Source organism: Mustela putorius, unplaced genomic scaffold (assembly GCF_011764305.1).
Source record: "Mustela putorius furo isolate JIRA1106 unplaced genomic scaffold, ASM1176430v1.1 tig00000578_pilon_pilon_pilon, whole genome shotgun sequence".
Lineage (NCBI taxonomy): Eukaryota > Metazoa > Chordata > Mammalia > Carnivora > Mustelidae > Mustela > Mustela putorius.
In genome coordinates this window covers 378,005-397,156 of record NW_025421422.1, presented here as the reverse complement: position 1 = coordinate 397,156, position 19,152 = coordinate 378,005, and the positions used below count along the sequence as shown (strand labels likewise).

General features: G+C 49.7%; 1 protein-coding gene across 6 annotated transcripts in view; it reads right to left on the bottom strand.

Annotated features, from left to right (window-relative positions):
• Positions 1 to 19,152, bottom strand: part of KIAA1671 (KIAA1671 ortholog) — a 181,720-nt gene that overhangs the window by 90,534 nt on the left and 72,034 nt on the right. The window lies entirely within an intron of this gene.

Sequence of the window (19,152 nt, the reverse complement as noted above, 5' to 3'; positions counted from 1 at the left end):
AACACTCCCTCTGCCTGGAAACCACCACCCTTTTGCAAGAAAACAGAGACCCTACTTGCCAGACAGAGCCCGAAAGCCAACCTGGCAGAGGCAGAAGAAAAAGCACGTACATGTCTAGCGGGCCACACTCACCCAGAGGTACTGTAAGAATTTCAGCAAGCTGGGGCAGTAGTAATACTCCATTTCTGGTGTCCTGAAGGTAGGCTGCCAGCACCGTGCCCACTTCCAATTTTTCTCTGGAGGAGCGTCTCTTCCCGCTCGGCTGGTCACGCCGGAGTCAAGTTCAAGGCGGCATGAATCATTCAGAGGCCGGCTGGCAGCCAGGGGACCGGCCAGACGCTCCACTGATGATCACGGCCACCTCTGCGGTGGGGATGTCACTGCTCAGGTCCCGTGAGCCTGGCCTGGAACATCTCCGGTGGCTGGGCCATAGGGGGCGGGTCCAGGGGCGGTTCCTCCCAAACCCAGCTGAGCTGTCTGGACCCCTGGGCTCTCCCTGCCTCTGGGTGTTCTGAGTACAGAGGGTTTCTTAGCCATGTGGCAGGAAGAGCCAGTGTGTACGTGTGTGTGTGCATGTGTGTATGTGTGTGCCTGCATGCACTTCTGTGTGTGAGTGCAACTGTGTGAATGTGTTTTATGAACAGGTATGTGTGTGTGCTTGTGTGAGCGTATCTCAGTGTGCAGTTCCTCCCCCAGACCACACACTGAGAGGCAGCTCCCCCATCCAACTCCTCACACGGAAAGGAACTAAATCAGCTCAGACGATCCCATCAGTATACACAGCCCCTCCTGGCCCCGATCAAGTTCTTTCTGGCTCAGCTAAGCATCTTGCCCCGGAAGGAAGGCCTGGTTGTCCCCATTTTACAGAGGGGGAAACTGAGACTCAGAGAACGCTAGGGACCTGGTCAAGGTTACACAGCAAGTTGGGAACTGGAAAACCTGGAACCTCGGCCTTCCAAACACAAGTTCTGGGTTTGGTCCACTCCTATGGGCAGTGAGGGCTACCAAGGAAGGGAGAGACAGGCTCCCAGAGTCACCATGTGTCAGCTGCATGAAGCGGGCATGTGCAAGAAGCATCCATTTGCAGAGATTAAAAATGCAAATTATAGCGTATCTGAGGCCCACCTAAGGTAGCCTTTCTTGGATGCTTCCTTCAAAAGACATTAATCTTGGCAAGTCCCTCCAACTCCCTGAGCCTCAGTTACCCCTTCTGTAAAATGGGATGGATTATCCCCGCATTTCAGGGTTTTGCAAATTCAGTGAGGTATAATCATAGCAAAATATCCAGTTTCATTCATACAGCACGTCCATGGGGAGGCATTATCATCCACCAGCCAGATGAGTAAATGAGACTCCAAGAGGCAAAGGGAGTTGCCCCAGGTGAGTGGCTGCCAAGTCACAAGGCGGATTCAGGGCCTCCTGCTCAAGACCACCTCCCAGCCTAGGTCAACCCCAGAGATGGGCACACAGTCAGCACCCCACCCAGGAGCCACGCCTGAGGCAGGCCTGCTCCTTCCCCCCAAGCAGAGGGAGGGGTACGGCCCTTGGCAGAGGCCTTGGCTCAGGGCCAGGCTCCCACCCTCCAGACCCCTGAGCCCATCTGCACCGCACACCAGCCCTACCACCCAGGGCCAGGCTGAGCAGCTGACAGGAAGCCGCCTGTACACCGCGGGGGGAGAGCTGAGCTCAGCAGCCCAGGAAACCATGGAGTGAACTTCAAAGCTCTTCAAAAGCAGGCCTGTGGCTTCATCCACTCTTGGGGCCCCACATCCGGCAGGCAATGGGTCCCAGCAGCTCACTGCCCGCCTGACCATCAGTCGGGGGGCTGGTTCCAAATGAGGGTACGATGAAGATACATCTAGGCCCTGCTCACTGACTGACAGGCTGATGGTAGAGTCAGAGGGTCATTCCAGCTGATGGTACCGCCAGAGGACACGGCCCCACTCGCTGGCTAGCGGTGCCGTCACAGGGCTGACCCCCGCTGGCCGGCTGCCAGCTTAGGGGGAGGGGGTGTGTGCTGACTGACTGAATGACGGTAAAGTCTACCTGAGGGGCTAACAGAACAGCAGGACAGGTGTCCCTTGCCGACTGACACACCAACTATCCACCACCCCGACGAGTGGAGGCTGCTGAGGGCCAACCATTCCTTTCCACTGGCTGAAAAAGGAAGAGGCGGCAGAGAGGATTGGGCAGGAAGGGGCAGAGGGGAGGACAGAGACGGGGCAGGGAGGACAGAGTCCCTGAGAGGGGAGCCTCGCCGGTGCAGGAGAGCCCTGATGGAGAGGCTCAGGCAGGAAAAGGAAGGAACCCAAAGAAAGTCAGGTAATGCGAGGAGACAGTCAGGAGAGGCAGTCAGGGACACAGAGAACAGAGCACAGTTGGGGAGAGAGCAGGGCAGGGGGTGTGGAGGGAGGCAGAGAGACAACAGAGCCTGGGGGCTGGGGTGGGAAGAATTTTTTTTAAAAAGTGGAAAAAGGCTGGACCTGGCAAGTCGGAGATGCAGAAAGAGCTGACCCAAGACCAGGCAGGGGTGGGAGGGCAGGCATGAAAGCCAGAGTTGCTCAAACCTCCACTCACCCAGCCCATAGATGGTCACAGTCACCAGGGCAAGTCATGCCCTCAATCCAGGCCAGAAATGACCTCTACTTGGTTGGGGTCAGTCTTAGTAAGGGACCCATCTCCACCTGGCAGGGGGCCACCTGCATACATGTGATAAAGTCACTCCCCCTCAACACACACCTTGAAATGCCTTCCTATCCTTGGCTCTCATCTCTCCCACCCCAGGCCCCTGCCTGCCTTTCACCACCTGACTCCACCCCGCCCCTCCCACCCCATGAGCCAGGCACCCACAGGGCCTTTGCTCATGCTGATCCTCCATCAGAAGCTGCCTTCCTCCCTGCAGTGGGTTGAATGGCAATCCCCCAAAGATACATCCACCCAGAACCTATAAATGTGACCTTATTTAGAAAAAGGTCTTTGCAGAGCTGATCGAGTTAAAGTTCTTGAGATGAGATGAGATCATACTGGATTACTCAGGTAAAGGCCCTAATCTAGTAAATAACCCTGTAAGAAACACAAGACAAGATACAGCCACATGGAAGAGACACAGAGCGGGGCCAGGCGGCCATAAGCTGGAAGCCAAAAAGCTAGAAGAGGCAAGGAGGGAGGCACCCTTAACATGTTTGGAGACCTGGCCCTGCCGATGCCCCTGATTTCAGACTTCTGGCCTCTGGAGTTTCAAGAGAGCTAGTATCTTTTGTTTTGGAACCACCAAGGATGTGGTGGGTCGTTATGGCAGGCCTAGGAAATGAGGATACTCCCCCTCCTCTTTGCCCAGTTCTCTCCTGCTGGAGTTGAGCTCTCTGGCTTCAGATCTAACCCTCCCCCCCACCCACAGTCCCCCAGAGCACCTGCCTCTCCGGCAGAATGGCAGGGCAGAACGTGCTGCTTCTCTGTAATTCCTCCTTCAATCCCTCATGCCCAAGGGCCCACCCCCGGGCAGCCTGTTTCCCTGCATCCCAGGGCAACGCCCCTGGCAACAGTTGGTCCGGGGGCAACTCTTATTAATGTCATTCATTCATTCAAACACAACCATGCAGCCCTCTGGAGAGGCCAGAGCTTAGCAGAAACCTCCGAAAGGGATAGGAGTTGTTAAAACTGCCATCAGCATTTGGGCAGGGAGACTGACTACCGGCAGCAGCACCCCCACCCAGGCATGATTGTGTTTAGGCCCTGGGGGTTTTGGGTGGGGAGGGAAGGTGGGTACCCTATGGCATTTTATTTGAATACAGTTGCTAATGCATTAGCCTCAGAAGAACTGAGTGTAGCAATGCACATTCCTGGCTCTTTAGAAATATGGGCCTGTATTCCTCCAGAGACATGGCAGAACCAGAGTGTGCTGCCTGGGGACCAGATCTGCCACATTCCTCCCGCTCCCCACAGCACAGGCACAGACCACACCCCGGCCCTTGCAGGCATCGGAATTGATGACCATCTAGGAACATAGCCCATTTATCCATCACATGTTCCCCATGCCAGGGCCTGGACAGAGATGGTGTTGACACAACCCCCACCTGAGACATTAGAAGGGCCAGCTCACCCCACAAGCCTGCTGTTCATCACAGTGTGCCTCGCTTCTTGGCTCGGCCTTCAATGCCCTTAGCCATATGGCCTCCAGGTACTGCCCTAGCCAAACCCATTCCTCAGGCATGTGTGGACCCTTGGCCTCCCAGCCTGAGCTTGGACAGGGTCTTCGGCCAAGAATGCCCTTTCCATCTGCAGAAATTCGATCATCTCCCAGGCTCAATGCAAACAGCATGTTTCCAGGAAGCCCTCCAAGCAAGCATGAGTCACTGAGCCCCCCTCCAAGTATGTTAGGATGCTCGATGTGATGAGAGCCTATCTCCTCCACAGGGCTGTGGGCTAACCACAGGTAGGGCCTGACACCCAGCCCAGTGCTTAGAAGGTGCTCTGTAACCATTCCCTGAAGGGCTGAGAACTTCCACTTCTCCCGGCACTCATCCTGCTCACAAAGAAATGACACTTGCATCTGTGTGCCCGGAACTCACCAGGAGCAGACCCACTGTGTGCACAACATCCGGTCAGCTACCAAAAGGCCCATGGAAGCCATACACATGCTCCCCATCTTCCAGAAGCTGACAACCTCTGAAAGAATCAGGGCACGGACGGAGCACTCAGTTTCCCCCTCAGAAATGTCCGAGGGGGAAACTGAAACGCAGGGAGAAGACAGCAGGTCGCCGAGAGGCAGCCTGGGGTGCCAGTGAATGGGGAGGGATGGTGAGAGAGAGAAGCACTATAGCACTGGGGGCTAAAGGGCCCTGGAGTTCACAGGAAAGGGTACAACCTGGGAGGGCTTCTTAGAGGAGGTGGCATGGAACCAAGTCTTGAAATATGACCAAATGTCCCTCTTCTCAAGAGAGCCCGTGCTCAACTACAAGATTCAGCATCTCTGGAAATACTTCTGCTTAACTCAGAAATGACATCTCTATATTCATAGGGCTGTCATTATAGGCTGCCTATCCCCCCAGACACTTTTGGAAGGAAAACAAAAACAGAATTCTTTTGCTCTCCAAAAGTGATTTCTTCAGAAGAGAAACATCACCCATGAAGATAAATGGGGTGATGGGGGCTGTGCGGGCAGCAGGAGAATGCCCCCACCTCAGCCCAGAAGCCCTGATGCTAGCGAAATAGAAAGTGGCAAGAGACCTAATGGAGGACGGAGCTGAGCAACACGTGTACCAAGATCAGTGGCACATGTTGAAAGAAAATCTAAGTGGTCGCAGGAAACTTGGCTTTTTCAGAGTGAAGGCCCTGACGCAAAAGGGGTTAAAAACTGAAAATAAAAGGAAATGCTGGAACTAGATCACCTCCATCCCGCCCTCTAGTGGTCACTTTTGAGCAGTGCACAAGGAACGCAGCGCCTTTCTTTCCTTTTTTTCTAACCGGTGCCTTCTTACAGTCAGGAGGATGGCTAGGAACAAGGGGCAGGGACGCAAGGAGGAGTGGAACAGAGCAACTGTGGCTGGAAAACCCTCTGGAGGGCACTCAGGGCATTTCGGATGCCCCCAGATCCTGACAGTCCTGGACTGAGTCCCACCTGTGGCACCTGCACCCTGTAGGAGCCAGGGCCAAGCCCCTTCATGCCACACCCCAGCCCTCCTCTTCCCCAAGGGTTGTGGCAAGGATTCATCGAGGGGATAAGTGTGAAACAAGCCTGCCCATCCCCGGTGTGTTTACTGAAGGCGGCTGGGTGTGGCCTGACCCCATCTACCTGCCTTCACCAGCACCTAAATTAAAAAAAAAAAAAAAAAAAAAGAAAGAAAGAAAGAAAATTTCTCCAGTGGGTTAAAGCCTCTGCCTTCAGCTCGGGTAATGGTCCTGGGCTCTCTGCTTGGGAGGGGAGCCTGCCTCCACCTCTCTGTCTGCCTGCCTCTCTGCCTATCTGTGATCTCTGTCTGTCAAATAAATTAATTAATTAAAAAAAATCTTTAAAAATGGTGAGATTTCACATCAAGATCAAGATCACTGGTTTTGCTTGAAACACTGGACAGGCTGGGACAGGCAGGAATATGCAAGAGAGCCTCCTCCTTCCTCTGAATTTGTCCCCAATTCCCTACCTGGCTTCAGCCCCTGAGACAGAATCCAGAGGGAGAGCACCTGTAAATCTAGATTCAGAAGTCTGGGGTGACCTGTGTGCATGTGCCTGAGCCAGGCATTCGGGAACCGCCAGATCTCCGGGGTGGATGGAGCGGCTGGGTCCTGGGAACTCTGTCTCTGTGAATGAATTCTGCACTTTCCCTCTGAGCCCTGCTCTCTGCTCAGTGACAAGGGGCCATCCTGAGAGCACAGGGGTGCCCCCACCCCACCCTAGGAACAACATGACAGGGACAACGAGTCACAGCTGCACCCCACCCAGCCGGGCCCTCTGCCTGGTTGCCACTCCTGTGTCTCCCTACCTGGCTGACTCCTACGCCCCCATCAAAACTCAACTTCGGTTGTACCTGAGCCTTTCTGGCTCCCCCACAACCTAGCCAGGGCAGACTCATCACCCTCTCCTTCCAGGGGTCAGGTGATGGGGAACATGTCAGTCTCCCATATGGGGCTCTCAACTCTCCCACTCCCTCCCTCACTCCATCAGCAAATGGGGACTGAGCATCCATTTTGCACGGATAACGTGGACCCGAACAAAGGAATCAAGAGCCCCACTATCCTGCAATTTGTCTGAAAACAGGTATATCGTAAGTTCAGGTAGAGAACAAAATCCAACCAGTACAAAGGGACTATAAAGTGGCAGGAATGTTCACAGGTACCAAAAAGTAGAAACGAACCGATGAATGGATAACTGAAAGGTGGTTCATCCAGACCGTGGCACACGATTCAGCTGTAAACAGCAATGGAGTTCAGACCCATGCGATAGCATAGATGAAACTTGAACTCTGAGTGAAAGAAGCTAGACACAGAAGGACAAATAGCGCATGATCCCCTTTATCTGAGGTTCCTCGAACAGGTGAATTCATAAGCAGAAAACAGAAGAGTGTTTGCCCAAGGCCCGGAGAAGTGGGGGCAGGCAGGGGATGAGGATGTGGCCCCTAATAGGTATGGGCTCCTTTTGGGAGTGAGGACAACGTCCTAAAGATGACTGTGGTGATGGTCGCACAGATCCGTGAACATACTAAAACCCACTGGATTTTATATTTTAAAAGAGCATGAATTATATTTTAACAAAGGTGTCATATAAAGAAAGTGAGGCAAGTTTAAGTACATTATTAACTGAAATTAACTCAATCCTGGGATCGAGCCCCACATTGGGCTCTCTGCTCAGTGGGGAGCCTGCTTCTTCTTCTACCTGGTCTGCCTGCTGCTCCCCCTGCTTGTGTTCTCTCTCATTCTCTCTTAAAAAAAATGAAAGAAAAAAAAAAGAAGAAGAAGAAGAACAGTCTCCACCATGCGGAGTCACCATGAGAATGAATAGGGAGCACGGTGCCCAGCACACCCAAGGGGGTAGATAAACGGCAGCATTATTGAGGAGGGGGCCGAGGACTGATTGTTAAGGGAGCTTGGATTCTTTTGGGGGTACTGAAAATCTTTATTTTTTAAATTTTTTAAAAATTGTATTTATTTATTTGACAGAGAGACGATAAGTAGGCAGAGAGAGAAGTAGGGAAGCAGGCTCCCCACCCCCAATGAGCAGAGAGCCTGACATGAGGCTCGATCCCAAGACCCTGAGATCATGACCCGAGCCGAAGGCAGAGGCCTAATCCACTGAGCCAGGCACCCAGGGGTACTGAAAATCTTTTCAAATTAACTGATGGATGCACAGCTTTGGGAGTATACCAAAAGTCACTGAATTGTATAATTAAAAAAACGACAGGGTACAAAACGGAATGTTCTCTGACCCTATGATCCAGCCATTGCCCTCCTTGGTACTCACCCAAAGGGGCCAAGAAACTAGGTCCGCACCTAAAACCTGCCCACGATGTTTACCCCGGCTTTATTCATGACCGTCAAAATGTGGAAGCAACCCAGACGTCCTTCAGCAGGGGAGTGGGAACCAACGCCAGAGTAGACAATGGGTTATTATTCAGGGCTAAAAAAGGACGGACCTCTGAGCCATGCAAAGATGGGGATAAACCTCTAGTGCATACTGCTAAGGGAAAGGAATAAAATCTTTAAAAACAAGACAAAACAAAACCAGGGTGCTGGAGCACCTGAATGGCTCAGTTAAGGTGTCCAAATCTTGATTTTGGCTCAGGTCACAATCTCAGGGTCATGAGATCAAGCCCTACATCAGGCTCTGCGCTGGGCGTGGAGCCTGCTTAAGATTCTCTTCTCCCTCTCCCCTTGCCCCTCCCCTCTAACAACCCCACCTTTGCATGGGCATGCTCTCTAAATAAAATAATGAATTTAAAAATAATAATGAATAAGTAACTTTTTTAAAAATGTGGGTGCTACTTCATTCACTCATTCCAGACATGTATGTTGTGTGCCTACTATGCACTGGGCACTGCACGCAGAGTTCCCTGCCTCCCAGAGCCTTCATTTTGATTTGGGGGACAGATACTGTGCGATGAGAAGGTATTGCATGTGACAAGGACGTTGGGAGAGAACAGTGGGGGGTCAAGTGTCCTTCTATAGACATGGCACCAGGGAAAGCTCTACTGAGGGGTGTCATTTGAGCTGAGAGATAACCTGAGAAGAGGAAAGTGAAGAGGGAATCTGAAGGAAAGCCAACAGCAAGTGCCAAGGCCCTGGGGCAGAAACACACGTGACGTGCATCTTAAGGGAGCACTCTGAAGGTCAGTGTGGCTTTAGTGGAGTGAGCACAGGACATGTACTGGGAGAGAGGGTCAGGCAGACACACAGTCTTGTAAGCTGTCATATGGACACTGGATTGGATCCTGAGTGCAGATGGGATTCTTATCCTCCAAGAAAAGGTGTGAATCTGACCTCTCTCTAGGGTACTGTAGGTGCTCAGCAAACATTTCCGAATGAATTATAAAGCCTTCCTAGGAACCACTAACTCTTGCTTGACAACAGACAGCTTCCCAATGTCTGTCTGTCTTGCTCACGACAGCCTGTGTGGGACACAGAGCTGGCTTCTCTCACCCATTTCAGAGATGAGGAAAGTGAGCTTCAAGGAGATGTCCAAAGCCACAGAGCGGCCACAGAAAGAGATGAGATTAGAATCCGGGTCTAGTAGGGTTTATTCCTGTTTTGGTGCAAGTGTGTCCATGTACAGGTATGCAAACACAACTCCGTACACCCTGGAAGGTACAAACAGGTGTGGACCCCAGCAACTTTGCATAGCCCTCTGGTGATCTCAAAGGGTTGTGGCAAGTGGAACAAGCAATCATGACTATTAGCAGGAGAAAGTCTGTTATTTATATTCTAAAACACAGTGAGTCAAATCGAGATTAGCCCACTAGGGATTAGCATCATTGCCACACAACGGATTAGCATCATTCTCACACAAGGGTGTTTCCACAGACTTTCTCAAGGAGGAGAAACAAAAGGATTAGAAAGATCCTTGTCACCCCGCTGGGTTTCCATCTCCTCACCCCTGAGATAAACCACAGTAGGTTAACACGCAGAAAAGGGTAATTCGCTCCAGGACCAGGATCCCACCTGGAGGCTGCCCAGCGCCCCAAATCCCACACAGTTCCACCAGGGGGCACGTGCACCAGGCGGCCATCTGGCTCTGGTAGGGAGGTTTTGCAAGGGGAACTAGGGTCCCTTTGTTCATCAGCCTCCTGTGGACACCTGGCTGGGAGCCCTCCAACGTCTTGGTCCCCAGGAGCCCCAGCGGTACAAGTGAAACAATATCCCCTCCTTCCAAACAGAGAGCCTGCCCCCAAAAGCCCTAACCCTCTCCTCAGCTCCAAGGGATAAGTCCACTGGCCAGGGATCAATCCAGGTGTTGTGATTTCCTTGCTGTGTGTCCCTGGGTCAGTCATATCCCCTTTCTGAGCCTCAGATTCAGCATCTCTGAAATGGGTATGTTCCTGGTACCTCAGGATACAGTGAGGTCACTTTGGCAAAAGTGCCATGAAATGGCACTCAGCAAGCCTCAGAAGGGCTCAAACCTGTGTCCTTTCCTACAATATGGGGACAATGAATACCCATCTCTTGGGTCTGTGAGGATTAAATGGGACAACAGAATAATGTTCATACAGTGAATAATCTAAGCACAGTATCAAACAGATACTCAGTATATACTATATAGTCAAAGTAATAGCAGCAGAGTAAGAACTTAAAAAAGTGATGCTACTGTTCACAGTGCCTTATGCACATTAATTCATCTAATCTCACTACATTTTTTTTTCTTTTCTCTCTCTCACTTTTTTTTTTTTTTTTGAGTGAGAGTGTGTGAGAGCAGAGAGGGAAGGAGAGAAAGAGAATCCCAAGCAGGCTCCACTCTGAGCACTGAGCCCTATGCAAGGCTTGATCTCATGACCCTGACATCATGATCTAAGCCAAAATCGAGTCAGACACCCAACCAACTGAGCCATCCAGCTGCCCATAACCTCATTGCATTTCTAATAAGTAGGTTCCTTTATTACCCCTATTTTACAGATGGGGAAACCGAGGAAGAGATGTTAACCCACTTAAGGTCACATAGCTGCTAAGCAGCAGAGTCAGGATTTAAACCCAGGCCAGCTGATTTAAGAGATGCCCTCTCTTCTGTATGCATATTACACATTGATTTTACAAATTATCTTCCAGGCAACGAAAGACAAAGTAGATAAATTGGTCTTCATCAAAATTAAAAATGTTTGTGCATCAAAGAACACAATCAAGAAAGTGAAAAAACAACCCACAGACAGGAGAAAATGTTTGTAAACCATATAGCTGATAAGGGATTAGTAGCCAGAATACATAAAGAACTCTGACAAAAGATTCAACAGCAACCAAAAAGAATAACCCAATTCCAAAATGGGCAAAGGACTCAAATAGACATTTCTCCAGAGAAGACACAGCACATGAAAAGATGCTCACCATCCTTAGCCATTATAGAAATGCAAATCGAAACCACAATGAGATACCACTCCATATCCATTGGAATGGCTTCTATCAAAAACTAAAACCAAAACCACAAAATGGAAAACAGCCAGTGTTGGTGAGGACAGAGAGAAATTAGAACACTAGTGCATTGCTGGTGAGAACATAAAATGATGCAGTCGCTGTGGAAAATAGTTTAATACTTCCTCAGAGACTGAAAGAGCTGCCTTATGACCCAGCAGTTCTCCTCCTGGGCGTACGCACCAACAAGGACTGAAAGCTGGGACGCTGACGGATACTTGCACACCCATGCTCACAGCACCATTACTCACAACAGCCAAGAGGTAGAAACAACCTAAGGGCCCACCAACAGACAGATGGATAAACAAAATGGGAACTAGAGATACAATGGAATATTATTCTCCCTTGAACAGGAAGGAGATTTGGACCCCTGCTACAACAGGAATGAACCTTGAAGACATTACGCTAAGTGAAATAAACCAGACACAAAATGACAAATCTTGGATGGCTCCCTTTATCTGAGGTACATAGAATAGGCAAATTCACAGAGGCAGGAAGTAGAACAGAGTGTGGCAGGAGCTGGGGAAAGCTGCTAGGGGGTTAGTGTTCACTAGGGACAGAGTTTCTATTTGAGAAGAAGAAAAAGTTCTGGAAACGGAGAGTGGTTAGGGCTGCACAACACCATGAATATATTTAATGAAACTGAATAAACCTGGTCTCCCAGCTTCCCACTCCCCCTCTCCAACCCCTTCAAAATGTCCACTAGGGAGAGCTCCAATCCTCACCTTCAGTGGTATGTTAATAAGTTTGCTCTCTGGGCTCTTCTGGGCCTCTGGCAGGCCTATTACCAAGTTCTTTGTTCTGACTCTGACTGGGTCTTCTCATCCCCACCCTGGCCAGCCTTCTCCTGCCTCATCTCCACTGCCCTCCAGGTAAACCCTCCTCAAAGCTCCCAGAAAACCCCCAATTCTCCTATGCCTCTTTATGTATACACATGCTATTCCCCCGACTTGATGGCCTTCTTGGCTAATTCTTTCTTCCATCACTGGCTCTGACATTCTTTTGAACTCCTCCAGATGGTATGATACTTCCCTTCTCCATGCTTACCAAAGCAGCCTGTGCTAATCCCAAAGAAACCCCTTCACAATGGCCATCAAGACAGTGTGACCTGACCTCTGCCAATTCTCTTACTCCTCACTGTCTACTCTATCACCAATGCCACCATCATTGTCATCATTGTAATCATCATCACCACGAGTAGTACTACAAAACACAAGCCCCAGGACCTTTGCACTTGCTTTTCCCTCTGCCTGATGCTCTCCCTCTGATTCTTCCACATGGACAGGTGCTCCTCTTTCAAGTCTCAGCTCAAATATCACCTCCTCAGAGAATCCCTTCTAACCCCTATTAGCAATGAAATCGCTTCCAACCACCCTCTTCCTCAGCCACTCTTAATTCCCAACACCCTATTTTATTTTCTTCACAGCACTTGGTACCATCTGAAAATCCTTCTCTTTTGAGTCTGGCTCCTCGTTTAATGTCCATCTTCTCTCACTGAAGTAGGAACTCCAGGAGGGCAGGAACCACTTATGTCTTGTTCACTGCTCTACCTGAAGGACTAAGAACAGTGCGTGACACATAGTAGGTGTTCAGTAAATATCTGTTGAATGAATGAATGAGTGAGTGGGTGAATAAATAAATGACTAGTATTTATCATCCTGGACTATATAATATCTTATTTATAGACTATTAACAGGAGCAATTTGAGAACAGCAATTAACTTATTCGTCTTTATATCCTTAGAGCTTTGTATATATAAATAACTGGGTGATGGATGGGAAGATGGATGGATGGATGGATGGATGGGAGGATGGATGGGAGGATGGATGGATGGGAGGATGGAAGGATGGAAGGATGGATGGGAGGATGGGAGGATGGATGGGAGGATGGATGGATGGGAGGATGGAAGGATGGAAGGATGGATGGGAGGATGGGAGGATGGATGGGAGGATGGATGGGAGGATGGATGGATGGATGGATGGATGGGAGGATGGATGGATGGATGGATGGATGGGAGGATGGGAGGATGAATGGATGGATGGATGGGAGGATGGGAGGATGGATGGAAGGATGGATGGGAGGATGGATGGATGGATGGATGGGAGGATGGGAGGATGGATGGATGGATGGATAGATGGATGGATGGGAGGATGGATGGGAGGATGGATGGATGGATGGATGGATAGATGGATGGGAGGATGGATGGACAGCTGATAAATGGGTGGGTGATAGTTGGGTAAACATATGAACACAAAATACCCCCAGTACAAAATCTCAGGCACAGTCAAGCATTTGCATTTAAGACCTAGGAATCAGAAACCTTCTGGTCTGGTTGGTTTTAATCCAGAAAAGGAACTTTAATCAGTTGAGACATAAATTACTCAACCCAGCAGTGACAGACATGGAACAATTAACAAATGGAATTAGCCACAAGTCAGGATTCCTGAGCCTCCTAAGAGCACAGGGTATCAACAAGTTTCTCACCATTCAGGTTCCACACTCATAATCCTAAAGCTGGTGTGTTATCCTTCTTCTGCCTCGCCCAGGAAGGAAGGTCACTCTGGCCTCTGAGCCAGTTACCACCCAGCCTGTCTCTTCCACATCAGCCTTTCTTCCTGTCTCTGAGCCCTACTTTCCAGCAGAATGGAGGCCTTGGAGGGCAAAATTGTTCCATCCCAGAGGCCCAGTGCACAGTACCCATCTCATATCACATCATACAGACACTAGATAGATTTACTCTCTTGTCTCAAATCCTGGTTTGGAGGCCAAGTCTTCCTTGACAAGGACTTGACAGTTCCCATTTTCTTTTTCAGACTGTGTACTAAAGAATGTTATTTGTTGGGGTGCCTGGGTGGCTCAGTGGTTAAAGCCTCTGCTTCAGCTCAGGTCATGATCCCAGGGTCCTGGGATCGAGCCTCACATTGGGCTCTCTGCTCAGCAGGGAGCCTGCCTCCTCCTCCTCTCTCCTTCTGTCTGCCTCTCTGCCTACTTGTGGTCTGTCTGTCAAATAAATAAAAATCTTTAAAAAAAAAAAAAAAGAATGTTATTTGTTGAAAGACCAACAGCCATATCCAACTTAGCCACCTTCCATGATGGAGGCCAGAAGTCTTGAGCTTTGACTGTCCCAGACACTCTTGCAGCTAATAGTGGCCATGTGACCCAGTTCTTGCCCATGACATGTAAGTCAAAGTCTTCTGGAGGGTGGTCTGGGGAAAGCTCTTCCTTCCTTGCAAACTCAGCTAGCGTGGCCCTTCTGACTCCCCACTTCTTCCTGCCAGAGAGTGGAATTAATTCTTGGAAAAGTGGCAGCCCTTTTAGGACCATGAGGCACAAAGCATGAGGGAAAGCCCAGGGGACTCTCAGAGATGCTGAGCCAAGCCAACAGCTACCCACCTCATTACATCTTGCTGTGTGTGATTAAATTAGCCCTTTTAATTAAGCCAGTGAGCCACATTCCTGAAACATTCAATTCAAATGACATCAACACAGGCCCAGCATCAAACTGGGGAATGCCAAGCAACAAGTTATAGGGAGAAAAGTCCATATCATGGACAAATAAAAAACCATCAAATCTTTATTCACAGCTAGTTTTTAGCATAATCTCTGATGAGTTATTTCTAACAGTTCATATAGACTATTGCATTTTTTTTTCCCCTTCCCACTTGAATACCTAGGCAACCAAATGAAATGCAAAGAGAGTATCTAACCAAGACCAACAATATATCCACTAGGAGTCATTTCACAAATTCCCTCTTATCTCAAGTTGACTGCATTCACAAGACTTGCATTAGAATCCCAACTGGTTTTCCCCTCAATCTTCCAGTCACTATTATGAAGTTACTGGGTTCAAGTGCTTTTCAAACCTTCAGAACTGCTCCAGGCAGATCCTTGAACAAAGAAGGCGCACGAGGGCTGAACTGCCAGGAGGTGGCGCCATCTTTCAAAAACCAGCATCTGGTTTCCTCAGTGTGAGATGTAGGAAGAGTCTGAATTTGGCACTGAAACACACACAGGGGTGTCCCACAAGACGCATCAAGGTCTATAAGACTCCAGCTATCTATAAGTCTATAAGACTAGAGTCTAGTCTAGAGTCTATAAGACTCTAGATCACATTCACTGCGTAGAACAGTTTCACACCCTTGAACCTTTGCCCAAGCTCCCTCCATGGGGGCAAACCATCTCTTCCCAGACCACACCTATCTAGCAAACACCCGTTCATCCTTCAAGACTTCAAACAAGAGTGCCTGCTCTCTGAGAGGCTTTGAACCTTGAACAAATTAAATGAAAGAATGCTGGGAAAGCACCTGATACAGGGCCTAGCACTAGTAAGCGCTCAATGAACAGGAGCTCTTAGAAACCATTGCAATTGTTTATCTACCTTCTTATGTATCTGTGTCTTGTTTGTAACTGGTGCAATTTACTGCTGGTGTAATGCCCAGCACAGCATGAAGAACATACAGATAAAAATTTGCCAAAAAAAAAAAAAAAAAAAAAAAAGACCGAAACCCTCCCCAACACTCCACTCCAGCCAAACTGGACTATTTGATGTTCCCCAAACATGCCTCTTACATCACGCCACCACCATACCTTTACATATGCTATTCCTCCTTCCTGAGTGCCCTTCCTCTCCTCCCCCTCTACCTAACTAGACCCTCCTAGACCATCTTCAGGTAACCCTGGACTGTAACCCCAGGGGGACTGGGAAAACCTCCAATACCCCTCATTCAGGGCCTAGCACATAGTGGGCCCCTGAGAGAACGAGCCCATCACTAAATGAGCCAGCAAATGCTGGCCAAGGGTTAGGAGATTTGAGAGAACATTCTCAAGGTTAGCAGAGGTCCGCCACCTGCCCCGTGATAGGGAACCCCCACAGCAGGTAATCTGGACCTTTAGTCCTGGGAGGGGCCTTTGGGGCAATCCATGATCCAAGGTCATGGTCCACAACTGAGTCACTGTGTTTTATGATCCCTGCATGAGTGCCGACCAAAGGCTCATTTTCTGGGGGAAAGGAGGGTGCACCCATCCATGGATGGGTGAGGGATGAGGCCCGGCACAGGGCTCAGATTTTCCACAAGGACTCAAGGTCCTATTACATAGGGAAGGGGGGAAGCAGCAAGCACCAGCCAGGTAGTCGGAAAGGTGATCTGCAGTCCCAGCTCTGTCCCAGTACCATTGGACTCTCCCTGAACAAGACACCTCCCCCTGCTGGGCCTCAGCTTCTTCAACAGCAGAAAAATTCCCAAGATTGGAGGCACTTCCCTGTTCCAACTAGCAGCAATTCCAGAGAACGTAGAAGAAAAAGAAACTGAGAGCAAATAAACAACAATATGATAGTAACAGCTAATGTTTATCAGGCAGACACCTGGCACTGTGCTAAGTGCACTACAAACATCATCTCAGCATGGCTCCAACCTGGGAGAGGTACTTCATGGCTCTGAGCCTCAGTTTTCCCATCTGTAAAATGGGGATAATACTAGTTTCCATATCAAGCATCATAAGCTGTTAGGCATTATTATTACTATTATTACTATGATTCCTATGATTTTATGGAGGAGGAAAAGAGAGGCCCTGAGTGGTAAACTCACTTGCTCGCTGCCTCTATTAAATGCCGCGGCCATACTGGCCTGACCTCGTGCTCAGAGTCTGACCAGCCTGTGGGTCAGCTGGGTGTGGGCATGGTTCTGCAAATCAGCAGAGCATCAGCCCTGGCAAGTCCCAGGCACCCTTCAGAGGGCGACCATGGCAGAAGACCTGGCGGCCAACCCTGGGCTGAACAGATACCATATTCTCACCCCCAGGGTCAGGGTTGTCTTGTTCCCTCATGAGTTGATGCGCCAAGTACTACAGGCCCAGAGAGGGGCTGGCAGGGTCTAGCAGCAGGCCAAAGACACAGTTTTGTGGCAGAAAGGGCCCAGGTCCCAGGATGGAAGCAGAAGATGCCTGGTTTCCACCCCAGCTCCCCCACATGCTGTGTGGCCTTGGGCAAGTGGCTTAACCTCTCTGAGCCTCAGCTTCCTCCTCTATGACATGGGATTCATACTTCCTCACATGAGGACTGGAGTGGGGATGGACAAGTCCTGAGACACAGTCTCAAAAAATGGAGATGAACTTGAACCTAAATGGAAACCAGCAGCACAAAGTCATTAATCGAGAGCAATGGGAGCAGCAGACCCCATTTATGGGGGAACTCCCCCACCAAGCACATCAGGAAGTACAAAACACAGGTCTGACCGCCTTCCAGAGGTATAGAGGCGGCCAGCAGGGCTGAGGGTTCGGGACCCAGGTCCTCACCTGACAGTCACCTTAAGTCAGGCCTTAACTCTGGGCCTCAGTTTCCCCTCTTACAATGAGAGAGCTGAAGAAAAGGGAGAGTAGAGGAGGCAGGGGAGGTAGAAGGAAAAGCTATCACTGCAGCCCCAGCATTCGCTGAGGATTCCCTCTTCGGAGTGCTGAGTGAGTTCAGAGAAATGCCCTTGAGGCCAGAAAGGACCATCCTCACCTTACAGAAGAAAAAACTGAGGTTCACTGAGGTCCATCAGATCACTCATCCCAGGTCACACGGTGGCAGAGCCAGAGTTGGAAGCCACTTAGCCTCCAGAGCCCAATGCTGAGGGCCCCTGGAGTGAGGCTTTTGGTGCCCCATTAAAGTGAGTCAGACACTACCACCCCCTGGTGGCCACTCCTTGGAATTGCAGGTGTAAGTCCTCAAGGCAGGGAAAGGAGGTCTGAGGCCCTCACCCTTCCCACCTACATTGGAGAAGATAAACAAGCAGGAAGCAACAGGGCAGGGCCCTCAGGGAGCTGCAAGGAAAGAGCCAAGGCAAGCCACCTGGGGACTCCAAGGACAAAGGCTCCTCAATTACAGAGAGTGGAAGTGGGAGCCGGGCCACCAGGGAGGATGCCAGCAAGCAGAGACTATAAAAAGACAGGCCTTAAATGCTTTTCTCTCCATAACCCCTGTCTTCGCATACACACACAGAAGTTCAAGTACAATCAGATAAGCTTGAGTCGGTGCCGCCTGGGAGGCAACAAGAAAAGAGTCAGGAAGAAATCAGTGGAAAAGAACGTTTTAAAAAGAAAACCAGGCAGGTTTCAAATGTGTGAGCATGTCTGTGGCTGGGATCTCAACACCCAAGGAGGCTTTCTGGGGCTGCTCAGTGGACAGATAGCCGAGGTCTACATTTCTGCTCTGGCTCTGTGGCCCCCAGCCCTGCCATCACCCCCCTGATGCTGGCATAGATGTTTGCCCGGGGCATCGTCTTCAAGCCATATTGCAAAGGAGCAAATGGGGGTTCGAGGAAGTGGAGTCTCTTGCCCATGACCATAAAGCCAGAGGGATGGAACCTAGGATTCCGATGCTACAGGATCCCTTGTCTCCCAATCCAAGATCAGACACAGATACCCTTGAAATGCATGGAGCTTGTGATCCAAATGACCTTGTGAGTAGGATTGGGGTTACCTCCTTAAAAAAATGCCTATCTGAGATGATTCCCCACACAGGGCCTGGGGACAAGAAGAAGAAGAAGGAGAAGAAGAAGGAGAAGAAGAAGGAGAAGAAGAAGGAGAAGAAGAAGGAGAAGGAGAAGAAGAAGAAGAAGAAGAAGAAGAAGAAGAAGAAGAAGAAGAAGAAGAAGAAGAAGAAGAGTAATAACAACAACAACAATGATAATGGTAACTCTCATGAAAATGTTTCCCATGCACCAAGGACTAAGCCGAACTCTTGCTGCCTTATCTCCTCTGAGCCCCAAACAACCCTGTTAAGTAGATGCTGTTATTATCCCCATTTCACAATGAAGAGACTGAGACCCAACACCTCTCTGCACACAGAGCTAGGGTCTGAGCCCTGGAGATCTGGCTCCAGGACCAGCTTAGTTAAATTAACTCACTGGCGCAAAAGAAACAGAAATCAGGATCCTGTTTTCTAGACAACGAAACCAAAGTACAAAGAAGTAAGCTGCTAAATGAAACTGAGAGAAACAGTGCTGGGACTCGAACCCAGAACTTTCAGACCCCAGGGCATGTTCTTTTCTGCTCCATGCCAGGCACCTGGGG